The sequence below is a fragment of the Paroedura picta genome, chromosome 18, assembly GCF_049243985.1.
Source record: "Paroedura picta isolate Pp20150507F chromosome 18, Ppicta_v3.0, whole genome shotgun sequence".
Lineage (NCBI taxonomy): Eukaryota > Metazoa > Chordata > Lepidosauria > Squamata > Gekkonidae > Paroedura > Paroedura picta.
In genome coordinates, this window is record NC_135386.1 from 1372981 (window position 1) to 1387370 (window position 14390).

Consider the following 14390-nt stretch of genomic DNA (forward strand, 5'->3'; position numbering starts at 1 on the left):
TTTGTGGGCGAGGGGGGCTGCCTGAGCAGGGAACTCCAGGGTCTTCTCCCCCCACCACCCTCTGCAGCACCCAAGATTCCTGCGCTTTCTCGAACTCTGTGCCAGAGAGCTGCCAGCACCTTCCCCGTGAGAGCAGCGCGTTGTCGAGGGTAATGGCTCCCATTCATTACGGGCCCGGTTGATTCTCATTTCCACTTGGCTCCCCCAATTAACTTGAGCGGCGGTGAAGGTGACGGAGGGGCTGGGACGCCCAGAGGTCAGCTGCCGCTCTGCCTGATAAATGGACCGCGCTCCTCCTCATTGCCGGCTGGAGAAGCCGCTCTCCGTGCTCGCAGATGCAACGTCTTCTCGCCGGCTGGCGCAGGGTGGGGAAAGCCAGCCTCTGCTTTCACCTGTGGCTCCTGCAGTGGCGAAGAACGTAACTTGTGAACGGGGTTTGAGTCCAGGGGCGCCTTTGAGACCAACGGAGACGTGCTGTGCGCACGCAGAGGCCAAGGCCCAGAGCTAAACCGGGTTGGATTTGCATCCCTGGTCACTCTTGGGGGTTCAGTGCTCAGGCCTCCCCCAGGGACTTCTCTTTCCACTGTGATCGGTGCATGTAGAACTGTGGAGTCCAGAGGATGTGATGTCACAGAGCCCGCCCCCTGAAGCGGCCATTTCCCCCAGGGGAACTCATCCCCTACTTGGTGGCTTAAGGAGGAGGAAGGGACCGGGCCAATGGGTGGCCGCAGAGAAATTCTCTGTGTTGGCCAGTGTGGCTTGCATGTTTCCTTGGGAGGGTCTCCAGATCCCTGCTTGCCCCTGCTGGGGGATGGGGGTCTAGGGTTGCCAGGTCTCCTGGAGACTTGGGGACGGAGCACGGGGCCCAATGCCAAAGCAGCCCTTTCCTCCAGGGGAACTTTTCTCCATAATCTGGAGAAGAGCTGCCCTTCTGGGAGACCTCCAGGTCCCACCTGGAGGCCGGCATCCCTGTTCCCTGGCTGTGCCCCCCCCCTTAGTAGTTTTGCTGTTTCAGATCCTGCTTTCCGCCTCCCCCAAATTGAAGCCCACCTCCTTCTCATTTTCACCGTCCCCATTTCTCTCACGGAGGCCCATCTTGATCCCTGCAGAACATTAAAATCTGGGAGAAGGTTTCCACGTGAGCAGAGCCGTTCACGGTTCCGGCCATCCCATGAACCCCCCCGGCTTGGCTAAGGCCGGGCACCGAATAAACACATATTGGTATTATAGAACAAAATAATATATTAGCGCGCGGCTCGTTTGTGTTCTGATAGCCACCCCGGAACTATTTGTCAGGGGCGAGTGACAAACACAATTACGCTCGGGTGCTAATAGATGGGGAGGTCGCGTCGGAGCGACCCCGGCCTCCCAGGTCGATTTAAATGTTTGATGTCTCATTGGATTAGTATCACAGTGTGAAAGACGAAACTCCAGCTAATGCAAATGAGGCCGGACAGGCAATACTGCTGATTGGGCGGACATAATTAGAATAATATTCTTGGCGCTGCTAATAACAAGCCGAAGGAATAAATAACAGAGAGAAAACTTAATGGCTGCATGCCCAAATGCACTTCCAAATCTGCTAAGGCCAGCGGTTTCTGTTTACTCTCAGAAGAGCTGGCCAGGAGGACCCCTCCCTCCCTCCCTCCCTCCCCCCCCCCGGCCTCTCCGAGGAGAAAAGGAATGGGTTGGTTTCCAGAGGCCCTCCTTGTTCGCTATGGTTGCCAGCTTCCAGGCGCTGGCTGGATGTCTCCTGGAATGACGCATGAAGATGCCTTCTCCCAAATCAGACTCTCAGTCCAGGAGGTCAAGATTGTCCACTCTCCAGGGCTTCAGGCAGGGAAAGGTCTTTCCCATGCCTGGTCCTTCTAAATGGAGATGCCGGGGATTGAACCGGGGACCTTCTGCCTGCCAAGCAGAGGCTCTGCCCCTGAGCCAGGGTCCCAGATCAAGGCCTTCCCCATCCCCTCCTGCCTGGTCCTTTAACTGGAGATGCCGGGGATTGAACCTGGGACCTCCTGCCTGTCAAGCAGAGGCTCTGCCCCTGAGCCAGGGTCCCAGATCAAGGCCTTCCCTATCCCCTCCTGCCTGGTCCTTTAACTGGAGATGCCGGGGATTGAACCGGGGACCTCCTGCCTGCCAAGCAGAGGCTCTGCCCCTGAGCCAGGGTCCCAGATCAAGGCCTTCCCCATCCCCTTCTGCCTGGTCCTTTAACTGGAGATGCTGGGGATTGAACCGGGGACCTCCTGCCTGCCAAGCAGAGGCTCTGCCCCTGAGCCAGGGTCCCAGATCAAGGCCTTCCCCATCCCCTCCTGCCTGGTCCTTTAACTGGAGATGCCGGGGATTGAACCTGGGACCTTCTGCCTGCCAAGCAGAGGCTCTACCCCTGAGCCACAGAGCCTCCCACAATAAATGAAACTGTCTTGCACTTGGTCCAATAAGGTCAGAATCATCTCCTCCGACTGGCAGCTGCTTTTCGGGATCTGAGGCTGAGGCAGGAGGTTGTGTGAAAGACCCTCTGCCTGAGACCTGCTCTTCTCAGGAGGCTTGTGCTTCCACGGGGCTCTCAGGGTCAGCCGTGCTTCCAACATATTTTTAAAAGATTGCAGCCGGGTGCCGACTCCTGCCCCGTCGTTTGCCCCCGTTGGCGGTCATCGGAGCGAAGTCAAAGAATCATGCTCGCTAAACCGCCTGCTCCCGTCCCTTCCTAATGGGGGGGAAAAAAGAGATGACAAAGAAGAAGAGCGACAAGCCCCCCCCATTCCCAACAAATTGCATTATCTCACTTCATTAAAGGCCGAGAGCTTTATTCCAGTTTATCGCTGGCTTGCACCAGGTTAACACTGCTGAGTAAGCAGATGCCGCCAGATCAATGGGGTGCCACTCGGGGATCCTGGCTCCGTGCGAGGGAGGGAGTGTCTGCTCCTTTCCCCTCCAGAGGAGGAGCTGGAAAGAGACTTCTCTGCATTCGGAGGTGGGCCCATTCCCATCTTTTGAAGCTATCTTTCCAGGTCGTTGTCCTTCAACTGTGTTTGAAAGACAGACTGAGTTTCTGGGGGGTTCTCTAGACTTTCTTGGGGGTCTCCCATCCAAGGGCTAATGCGGTGGTCCCTCTAGGCCAGCCTTTTATAACCTTTTGACCGTGGAGGAACCCCTGAAATATCTCTCAGGCTTCAGGGAAGCACAGAAGGGGGTGGCAGGCCGCGTCAGAGAAGTGAGCAGGGAAGGAAGTTGTAGGATCGGTGGATCATTTTCCATTTTTCCCGTTGCGGAGAGAGAAAGACGAGGCCTGCAGAGCAACTGGGGAAGGGGGCTCCAGTAACGTCTGGGGATGTCAGCGGCCATCCGAACTTCTGGGAAAGGCCACAGAACCCCTGGGGAGCTCTTGCAGAACTGCCGGGAAGCCCCGGTTGAGAATCGCTGCTCTAAGTTGTGTTGTGATCAAAAATTCCACTTTGTGAGCCAAACCAACAAGCAGCGTTAAAGCTGTGAGTGAACCTACATTTGAATAGTGTGTAAATGAGTCATCACTCCCACAGACCCTGTGCTCTGGGCCTACCCACTGTTATTTCCGAGTCTCTGGAAAACAGATCCACGCAGTAGACCTGGCCTCTGGAGAGCAGGCCTCCCACCACTGGCTTCTAGGGGTCGACCTGGCCTCCAGAGAACAGGTCTACCCTCCCTCCACCAAGACAAAAGGGATTCCACCATCTTCATTGGGCATGGCTACTCTAGCACCCTACCAATCTTCAGACCACCTGGCTACAGTCATCCATGGAAAATGGTCCCCTCCGGATGAGGCTTCTGTAATTACCCCTACGTGGGCCTACCCTTGTCCTCGGCCCAGAAATTGTAGCTGGTACAAAATGCAGCTGCTAGGGTCCTCCCAGGAACACCTTGGAGGGCACATGTCCAGCCACTGCTGAGGCAGCTACATTGGTTGCCAGTTGTGGCCCGGATCAAGTCCAAGATTTTGGTTTTAACCACATACCTGGGGACAGCCTGCCTCCTTTGCCCTCCACAGGGCGCTCCACTCTGCAGGTGAGAATTGGCTGGAGACCCCCAGCCTGAGGAAGGTCCGTCTGTCTTTGACCCGGGCCGGGGTCTTTTCAGTCTTGGCCCCCACCCGCTGGAATGAGCTCCCGGGAGAGCTGAAGGCGGGCTAGAAAAGAAGGGAAAACTTTTTTTAGAAAGATTAACAAGCAGTTTGCAGAAGGAAACTTTTGCAGATCCTGTCTGCTGAACCTTGGCGAGAAAATTGCCCCAAATTCCCACCCTGCCCAGAGCTTACGCCATCTGCACGGCTCATACATTGATTTAAACATGGCCTCGTTTCCCCCCCTCCCCCCGCCGTTCAAAGCAGCTCCCATTTTTTGAAACACGGTGTACATAAAACAGTTCACCAAAAACTGCCGAGGCAGGCAGAAACCGCTTGGAAACAATCATCCCTCCCGTCTTTTGGGTCGACCTAACCGTGCAGGCCTCGCTGGGCTTTGTGGTGCGGAGCCGTCTCTTGGAGACGCTCCGGATTCTTAATTTGCGCTGCCACTTGTTAATTTTGCTAAGAGTTCTGTTTGTCTCCCACCCCGACTCGGTTGAAAGCTGCTTGTTGACAGCTCTCTTGCGTGTCAGGCGGCGGGCGCTAATAATTGCTTAAGGAGCCCCCAATTTCCATCGGCCGGCTGCCGCTCACGCGGAAAGCTCCCCCTTCCTGTCAGAGCCCAGCTTGGGGGGCCGGGGTGGGGAGGAGAAGAAGGGGGGCAGACAAGCGAAACCGGCATGAAACAGAACTCAGATACGGGGCGGGATGGAGGGGCGGGGGGAACCTGAGCATTTCCCTCTGATGAATTTTTGATTCCCCTTCTTAACAAAGAGGCGGCTGAGATTCAAAGCAATAGCTTTAAGTGATATTATAAAATAGAATACGAAGCGCCCTGTTCAGGAGGACGCTTGCTTTGAATGTGGGCGTTGTGGGGGTAGGGGGGACGGGATTGTCAGTCTTTTTTGATTAGATGCGAGAGCTTTTTTATTCTTTCCTTCCCCCCCCCTTCTCTCTCCCTTTTTTTTGTTCTTGATCTAAGAATCGCAGGGGGGAAAACATGCACCCCGGCATTTGAATACGGCATGCGCTCGCTGGCTGTAATGTTCTGGAGATGAAGCTCTACCAAGATGTACCTCCAGGCGGCCCTTCTTCCTCTGTGGGTCAATGCCGCTCCCTCTTAGATCACCGCGGCTGCCACTCCTGCGGCTCCGGCTTTATTAGGCCTAATTAGGTGGGCCTGTCACTTTTATTGGGGAGGGGGAAGGGGAGATAAGGAGATTGCTCCTGTCATCCCATCTCTGCCCAGACGCATCTCTTTCAGGGGAAGCGATAGATGGAGGGTCTCACAGAAGGCCACCAACCGGATTCTGAAAGGGACGCAGAGCCCAATAGGAGAGGACGCCAAAAAAAGGACATCTGAAATGTACAGGCCCGGAGACCGGGTTTATCTGTACCTCTGCAGGTGTGTCGTCTCAGGCCCAAGGCGGGGAGAATCCCAGCAAGGGACACGGTTAGTTCATTTTGGACCCCCTGAAAGAGGAGAGGGAAGGAAGGTGGTATAGTATTGCTCTCCTCAGATCTTGGAAGATCATGCCAGGTTGGTACTCCGAAAAGGAAGGCCATGGCTGACCACTTCGGCTTCTCCCTTGCCTTGGAAGCTCCTTGCTGGGGTCACCATAAATCGGAAGCTAAGCTGGGTTGGTATTTGGAAGGGAGAGGCCACCAAGGAAGGCTCTGCAGAGGAAGACCGTGGCCAACCTCCTTGGCTTCTCATGCTTTTCATTTTTAGGTATCAGATTGCACTCAGGAGACCCGATGCCCCCTGGTGAACAGTGTTTGTGTGTGTGTGTGTGACAGGGAAAAATTTCAAAAGAACGCAAAGGAGAGAAGCTGATCAGAGTCAACCAGAATAAGCTCTCCCCAGTCACTGGCTCAAGCTGTTGAGAATGAAAAGGCACCACATTTAGCCGTAAGGTATCTTTCCATGAAAGGCACCACATTTAGCCGTAAAGTATCTGAAGAAGGGAGCAGTGACTCTCAAAAGCTCCTCCTTTGCCACACATTTTGTTAAGTCTTGCAGACGCTCCTGGACTTTGGCTCTTTTCTCTTGCTCCAGACAGACCAAAATGACCCCCCATCTGGATCTACCTGCAGGAGTAGGCCGTTCCCTTCCCTTCCCTTCCCTTCCCTTCCCAGTAATGAGACTAGGAGGGTGTGAAGGAAAACACATCAAGAGAAGGAAACCGTATGCAGAAACTAGATTTTCTGCTGGAATACTTTTAACATCAACTAGAAAGGAGAAAAAAGGAAAAGGGAAGGGAAGGAAAGAGAAACCTTTCAAGCCGAAAGACCTGCCCGCTGAGGATGGTAGTAGGAACTGTTCCAAGCCTCCTTGAACTCGGTACTTTATCTGAAGTAAAGTTTCGAAGGGGTGGGCGTCTTTGTGACTACCTTTGCTACTAAATTAGCAAACCTCCGAGTCCCTGTCTCCTCTCTTTTTGGGGATGGCAGGTATCCCCTGAGTCTAAAGACAGAGCGTCATTCTGCAGATGAGAAGGAACCCTCTCGAGCTGTAGACTTTGTTGGCGCCCAAGATTGACAATTGGGTTTTGGCCTCGGTTTGCCTTTCAATTATTCATGACATGTCTTTTTTCGCGAGCACCGGAGGCGTAACCGGCACCAAGAACAAGCTTCTGTCAAAGAGCGATTTCGACACTCTCTGAAGAAGGGGGAAGAAAAAATCCTCCCCCTCCCCAATTTTAGTTTTCTCCCCTCCTGTTAGAAATATTCCCACAGGGGCCTTGCCTCCAAATGACGCCCCTCGTCAGGTGCGCTGGCCGTGGATAGAACGCCGGCCCGTCTCGCTGTGACGTGGCCGCTATTCCTCGAGATTAAAGATTCCTTTCCGTGCTGATTGCAGCGATTTAGACATGGGTTAATTAAACATTTACATACACGTGTTCAGCAATCTATCGCGTGGTCCCGATAATGCGTGCTTTTAATCAGAGACGGTGGGAGTTGTGTGTTTGGTTGTTCCATGCTAATTGGCTTCACGCTGGCTTCCGAGCGTAGGTATTTGGCTAGATGGCAGCCGAAGAGACGTGGCGTTTTAAATATTTTAATTAGGACCAGAAGTTCCCAGCTCGCTCATTTCTCATTGGGTTGTTTTTCATGCATGAATAAATTAGCGCGCACGGAGGCAAATGCTTACCCTCCGGCCATAAAACGAGTCCTGTTCATTAATACTTTAATGAAATTAGCTGTGAGCAAAATATTACTCCTTTTAACTGGGTTCTAATTCCTTAATTTTAATTAGACACATAATTGTAGTGTGCAGAAATGATCTTAAATGGGCAACAAGAAAAAGTTCCATCACCGTGTGTCTTTGTCGTGGCTGGAAGTTGGACGCGTCTGCACCAAGCTGCAGTTTGTGCTTTTGCCTGTTTTGGTAAGGGATCGCGCCCGCCAGGTTCTTAGCAGGCTGGGCTGCTCCCGAAAGGTTATTCAGGTGAGGCCCTTCACAGCTTACCTGGAGAAAGGGGAAGGCTTGGGCCTCCCTGCTGGCATTCCACAGGATGTGACATCATCACCCCAGCGACAGTAGCTGTGGATTTCCTGCAGGTTGGACTAGATGACCCTGCAGGTCCCTTCCAACTTTACGAGTCTATGATTCTAGCTGAGTGATACTCTGGCCTTGGGGCAAAAACATTGTAGAAGCCACGCTGCAGAAGCTGTGCTCTTGGGGGCTGGCTAAATTTTTTATTCACGGCAAGATTTTTAAAAAACGACGTTTTCCAAACCAAAAATGAGAAGCCAAGGTAACTCTTTTAAATGGACAGTCCTGAGAATGCAGACTCTTTTAAGCCAACCTGGCCTCCGTCTCCCTCGTAGCCAACCCCCAGCGAATGAGTCCCCTTCTTCAGCTCGCCGGGACAAAACAATGACTGTCAGAAGGCCGAGCTTAACGCAGACAAACAGCCGGCCGAGGGGGAACTGGCATCCTTTTGCACCCGTCGAAAAACGAGATGTCTAATTGAGACGCATTCAGGGCCCTGCTTCTCGACGGTCCCCTTCCCCGCCACCTGCTCCGAACAATATTGATATTTTCTTGGTTAAATAATATATTACAGCTAATTGTAATGCTTCATTATACCCACAATTAAGTGAGAGGGGGAGGTGAGTTTACAATTAATACTAATATTGGTAGAGATGCAATTTTGGGGGGGTAATTTGCAGCGGGTGACGGATTGCCACCAGAAACGAGGAAGCTGAGGGATTTCCTATTTCCCCTGGCAATCTTGTTTTTCAAGCTAAACAACTTGAAATAAACGGGCGTGCGGCTTGGATAATTAACACAGTCGTGGGGTACGGCACTTGGCTTCACTTGGGGCCTCTCCAGGGTCATAGAGACGTTCTCTCTTTCGCTCACACCCACCCACCCATCTTTGGACACTTCGTTTCCCCCCCCCTCCCCCAGAAGCCTTTTTTCTAAAGGAAGCTCCCACGGATCAAACACTGCAGAATCCTGAAATGTAATCCATTTAATGTTTAGTCAGAGGACAAATTTTGCCCTCCAGCCTCCAATCTTGCCTGCCGGGAGAGGAGATCAAGAGGGAGGGGGAGCTAGAATTAGGGCTGCCACGTCGGCGTTGGGGGAAAACCAGGTGACTTTGGGGGGGGGGAGCTGGGAGTAGGTGGGATTTGGGGTGGGGACGGACCTCTGTGTTGTGTAGCACTATGGAGTCCCCCCTCCCAAGCAGCCCTTCTCTCCAGGGGATCTGATCTCTGCAGACTGGAGAGGAGCTGTCAACCAGCCACTGGCTGGCCCCTGTGTGAGGCAGGATGCTGGCCTAGATAGACCTCTGGTGTGATCCAGCAGGGCTCTTCTGAGGCTCTTAGGAAGGCCTCGGCCTCTCTGCCCTCTGGTTGGCCCTCCAGGGGAACTGGCTGGCCCCTGGGCTAGATGGGCCTCTGGTCTGACCCAGCAGGGATCTTCTGGTGTTCTTATATTCTTATCTCTTTGGTTGCTCCTGGGGATTGCAGCCAGGACCTTCTACAGCCCAAGCACCTGGTTCCTGACTGAGCTGTAGACCTTCCAGGTCTCCTCTCCCCATCTCTACTCAAATAAGCACAATCTCTGTAAAGACCAGAACTTGCAGCTTGTTCTCAGTTGCTTTGAGACAATCACCATTGCTAATGCAATTAACCGTTTTCAGACATGATGCACATGTTGCCCATGCATGCCCGGGAACCCTCTCAGCGCAGCCAGGCTTTGACGAAGGGACCAGCCGACCTGGAGCGTGGCTCTTCGAGGAACCCGCTTGGAGACTGTCACTCCCTTCCTCCCCCGATCGTGCCCTTCTTCAACTAGCCGAGCGTCCAACCGCACCATCATTATGCAGTCATTGAGATTAATCAGTATTCCGTGGCATCCGTTGATTGCAAAATCGCTAATTGAAGGCAGCGTTTACCGCCCTGGCACAGCTGGTGTTGGGGGAGGCACGCCGGATGGGTGCCGGTGAACCCCAAATCTATCTGGAAAGGTCAACAGACTCAAGGAGGGTCTAGGGGATCCCCTGGAGACCCAGGTTGGGATTACCATCTGCGTCGAACCTGAGACCTTCCGTATGCCACGCAAATGTGAAAGTTTCCTCCTTAACCTCACAGCTTCGAGGGTCTCCAGGACTTCCAATTGGGCCTTGTGTTTTGAGGGAGTCTGGTAGGGCTGCCAATCTCCAGGTAGGGCCTGGGGGAGCTCCTGGAATTGCAGCCGATCTTCAGAAATTCTAGCTTCCCGAGAGAAAGGGGAGCGTCAGAGGTCAGATTCTGTGCTATAACGTAGATCTCCCAAATTTCCAGGACTTTCCAAGGCCAGAGCTGTCCACCCAAAATCCTTACAATCCGTTCGTGCAATAAGGGGGAAACTATTTAGCTCCCTTTACACTTTGACTGACAAGGGTAGGTGGATTTCCAAGAAAAGGAGCCTTCTGCCGATTCCTCAGAACGTAACAACATTCTGATAAAATCTGTGCATTGTTATGCGTTTCGGAGTGGATCTGGGGACAGCTGTCATTCGGAAATTGTGAGTGCCGCGGACTCCAGGGCTTTGGGGTCCAATTTACAGGCACCGTTTAATAGACGACAAAATCGTCCCAGCAGAGACGGCCGAACCGTTCCAGCGTGCCGAGCAGAGAATCTCACGGAGGGGGCCCCGTGGGGAGAGCCGCTCTGATCTTGTTGGCAGCGAGGGAACTTCTCCCCCTAAGTTCAAGCTGTGACATGTTCCCTTTTGATGACTGGGGTTTTTAAAATTAAAAAAAAAACGCCCTTTACTTCTCACCAGGAGCAAAGCAGCCGAGCAGATGGTGTCAAACGGTGGCTGCAGTTCAAGAATGTAAAAGCCGACGCTTGAGTCATGTCAACGAAACACGCAAGGTTCCTAAAGTAGCCGGGGAAGGCTGACGGGGAGGCAGGAGGCAGAGCGGGGCCCCCAGAGGGACAAGCCCCGGACATTCGGTAGCCCCCAGCAGAACTCTTGCAGGGGGCTCGAGGCTGGAGAGGTTCTGGGGCGTGTGAAGACAATCCCAAACGGAGCACAGAGCCCCAAGGGCCTGTGGGAGATTGTAGGATCATCTACAGGTAGTTTGGCCATGCTCCTAGCTGTGGAATCCACTGGCAGAGTTTAAATATGGGAGAGTGCGGAGCACCGAGCTTCTTAAACGAATAAAACATTTATTTAGAAGAGAGGAGAGTAACAGAGACGTAACCGGCTGTTCTAACTACTGAAAGCAATCATTCTGCCTGTCGGGTCAACTGCTGTTCGGGAGGCAAGCTGGGAGGAGGTGGGCTCAAAGGAGCAGGAAGTCCTCCCATTCAGCCAATCGTGAAAGGTCTTGTCTCTGAGACCCTGGAGAACAGCTGCCGCCAATCACAGAGGACAATTCTAAACATGACAGACCAAGGAGCGTCTGTCTCAATACAAGGCAATTTCCCCTTCAGGGAGGGACTGTGGCTCAAGGGCAGAGCAGTTGTTCGCCGTACAGAAGGTTCCTGGTTCAATGCCCGCCGTCTCCAGGTTTAAAATACCAGGTTGCAGGGGAGGCTAAAGAAATTCTGGAGAGCTGCTGCCGGTCAGAGCGGGCAATTCTGAACTTGACGGACCGAGGAGGAGAGGGCAGCTGTGCGTGTGAGTGTGGTCCACTTGTAGCTGGGAGCTTAGAAAAATGCAGTGCCTGATTTCATGCGCGATGTGTGTTCTTCGGGGCTTGTGCATAGGCCGGAGGGTGGCATGCAGCTCGCCACAGTGCCCCTACGCCTGCTCTGCCATGTGTCCCTTGTCCGCACAGGCAGCATCTGAAAAGAAATCTCGATGCTTTGTTCTGCGCGTCTTTTGATCCGTTTGAAGTCGGAGCCCTTCAGAGACAGGGAAACCGCCTTTATCGTATGCTTGATCCCTCATGCGACCGTGATCCAGCTGCAGGCCTGCCCGTTTCTGGATCGACCCACCCACGTCCCTGGCAGAGGGGTGTCTTCCCTAGGCCCCTTCCCAACCCTCCAGCGGCCGCCTTGAGTCCGTAGACCCCTTTCCGGATTCGAAAACGCCCTCCCTGCTCACCTCGCTTATGTTTGGCACCAGATCATTCCGTTAATAAGAATCAATTACCTGTTCTGATGGCGCCCTCCCCTCCCTCTGCCTTTCCCCTTTTTACTGCCTACTTGTATGAAATAAGTCCCGAGGGGCGGATGAGATTATGTTTTTAAACCATTAATTTCTCCTGATTACCATACTGCTTCCCTCATGCTAATTGCCAGGACCCCGGTGGGAGCTCACTAAGATGAGGGACGGCCGGGGAGAGGGAACAAAACCAGAAGTCAGCAAGGGGGAGGGAAACGTCGGCCCACCTTTACCCCTCGCCCCGTTCTGATGGGGGGAAGGAAATGGGGAGGCGACCGTTTTGTCCGGATGGTTTCAGATTTGAACCTGCAAGGAAGTCGTCCCCCGTGGCCCCTTGTAAGCCCCCGTGACCCGTGAGAAAGCAGGGGGTTAGTCCAGATCTGCCATTCTCAACCGTTCTTCAGCCATGGCCATTTTAGTAGCTCTTCCGGTCGTTCCTGCTTCTGTAGAGCCCCAAACGCCAGGATAGCTGCCTTTTATTGACTTTCCCTCTGGAGAAATATTTGGTTTTCTCACAAAGGTCGTTACAGATGCGAGTATGCTGTGCTTTTGAAACAAATCTCCCTTCTGTGTGATTCGAGGCGACCCCTTCGATGCCTTTGGGCAGCACCTGCAGAAATGGGGGCCCGTGTCCTTGGCCAAGGCAGGTGTGCTGGGGAAAGGTAGCCACATTTCACCTTGCGGCCCTCGATTCCGTCCCCGGCTTCGGCAGCCCCCCCCCTCCCCGCAAGCCCTCGTTGACTGGCTGATTTAACAGTGGCTAATTAAGAACCTAAGTGTCTAATTAACAAGGAATAGATAAAAGGCCTCTGCTGTTGACTCTGGAAGTGTGTCATTAATTGAGTGTTAACTCTCCCGCTACAGAACAGGTTAAAGCAGCCATCCAGGCCGAGGGATATTTTCGACAGGCCCTGATCCGAGGAGCTGCTCGGCTCGAAACCGCCGTGGATTTCAAAGGAGCAAGGCCTGTTTACCAATCGTGGGAATTCCACAGACTGACCACCTTGAAAACACATCTTGGTGAGCACTTTTTTGGGGGGATGTCGGCCTGCCATCCATGACAGGGAAGCAAAATGGGGGTTAATCTCTTGGGGGTCAGGACAATGGCTTTTGGGCTCCTCACAGTTTTGACATCAGTCAGGGGCTGGATCCTGCGAAGGAACCCTTCTAGTCCTGCTCACAGGGTCCCTCCTGCAGTTAGCTTTTGGTCAGGGGCCCCTGAGATCGGGAGGGCTCCGGGCAAAAGGGCGGTATATAAGTATGATAAATAAATAATAAATAAATAACATCTCTTAACTCCTTCCTCTTGCTCACGAGGTGGCATTGGCAGAGAACGAGGAAAAGGACCCAGTGGCCATGTCAGAGAGAGAGAGGTGAGGAGGAGCTATTAGAAGCGCACCCCTTTGGCCCACTGCCCTGACCCCTTGGCAGGTCTGGGGTTGCACTGGGACAAAGCCGGGGTCGGAGTCACAGCGGCATTTGTGCAGGCACCAACGGGGTGTGGGCATTCCTGGCTTCATCTTCTGTCAATAGGATAGTCGGGGCCAGTTTGAGCACTTCCAGAGCACCAGAGCTGGGGTCTTTCCTGAGCAACAGAATACGTCTCCAGGATAGGCCTCCAGGCCTGTTACGTTTACCATTAAGGGGGAGAGGAAAAGAAAGGGACCCATAAGCTGCTTCGGGACTCCTTTGCGGGGTGAAAACCAGGGTATAAAAACGCCAAATCTTCTTCTTCTTCTCATGCTACCTTTTAACTTCGTTTTTCCTCCTTGGGAAGGTCTCTGGTGGAAACCAGCTCAGCCAATCTGAATATTCCCTTTATGCTAAACAGGCCGTTCCGAGCCTCTCCCCCCGCCCCTCCCCGGCTAGATTGTTATAGATGCTGTTTATGGGCCTGCTATGACAACTGTGAAGGACACGGCCAAGAATTTATCACAGGATTACTCACCCACCATCAGAATACCTAATAAGATTCTAAATGACCCAAGATGATAATAAGATCTTGGTTGTAGCAATAAGGTATTAATAAACTGGGTGGTGGGTTTTCTCTCTCCCCCCCCCCCACCCCACCCCATCAGAGAGAGGCTGAGTGCCATTAACTTGACATATTTGTTTTCTTTTTAGCTGGCAAAGAAGAGTTGGCCTTCTCGAGAGCAAATTTATTTATTTATTTTTGGAAGAGGAAAGGCGCATGATGTATGAAGAGCCACCGGCACATGAAGTGGGGCTCGGAGCGGAGAGGCGGAACCGGGAGCTTGACGCTTGCTTCGGCGATAAGGACGCTCGGATTTTCGGCCATGCATTCTAATTGTCCCGTGCCGCCTGCCTTATTTCTCCCCCCCCCTAAATATATAAAAAAACATGATATTGAGAATAATGCCTCTCCCACTCCACTGTACAAGGCCATCATTCAAATGAAGAGCTTTTGTCAAAAGCGGGGGCCCAGTTGAGCACCCCCAGGGTGATTAATGAGTGACAGCCGAGCCCTGGAGTCATCCGGAAGCTTGGAGATTGCGACGTGGCGGAAACAGCGGAGAAATCAGTTTTGATTTGGGTTTTTGAACTCTCAAAGGCGGCGAATTGCCCCCGAAGCAGCCCGTCTTTGCCCAGTGGTACCATAAACGTGAACGAGATTTTAGGGGGTCTCGGCTAAGGGGACCTTTAGCTGTCGGA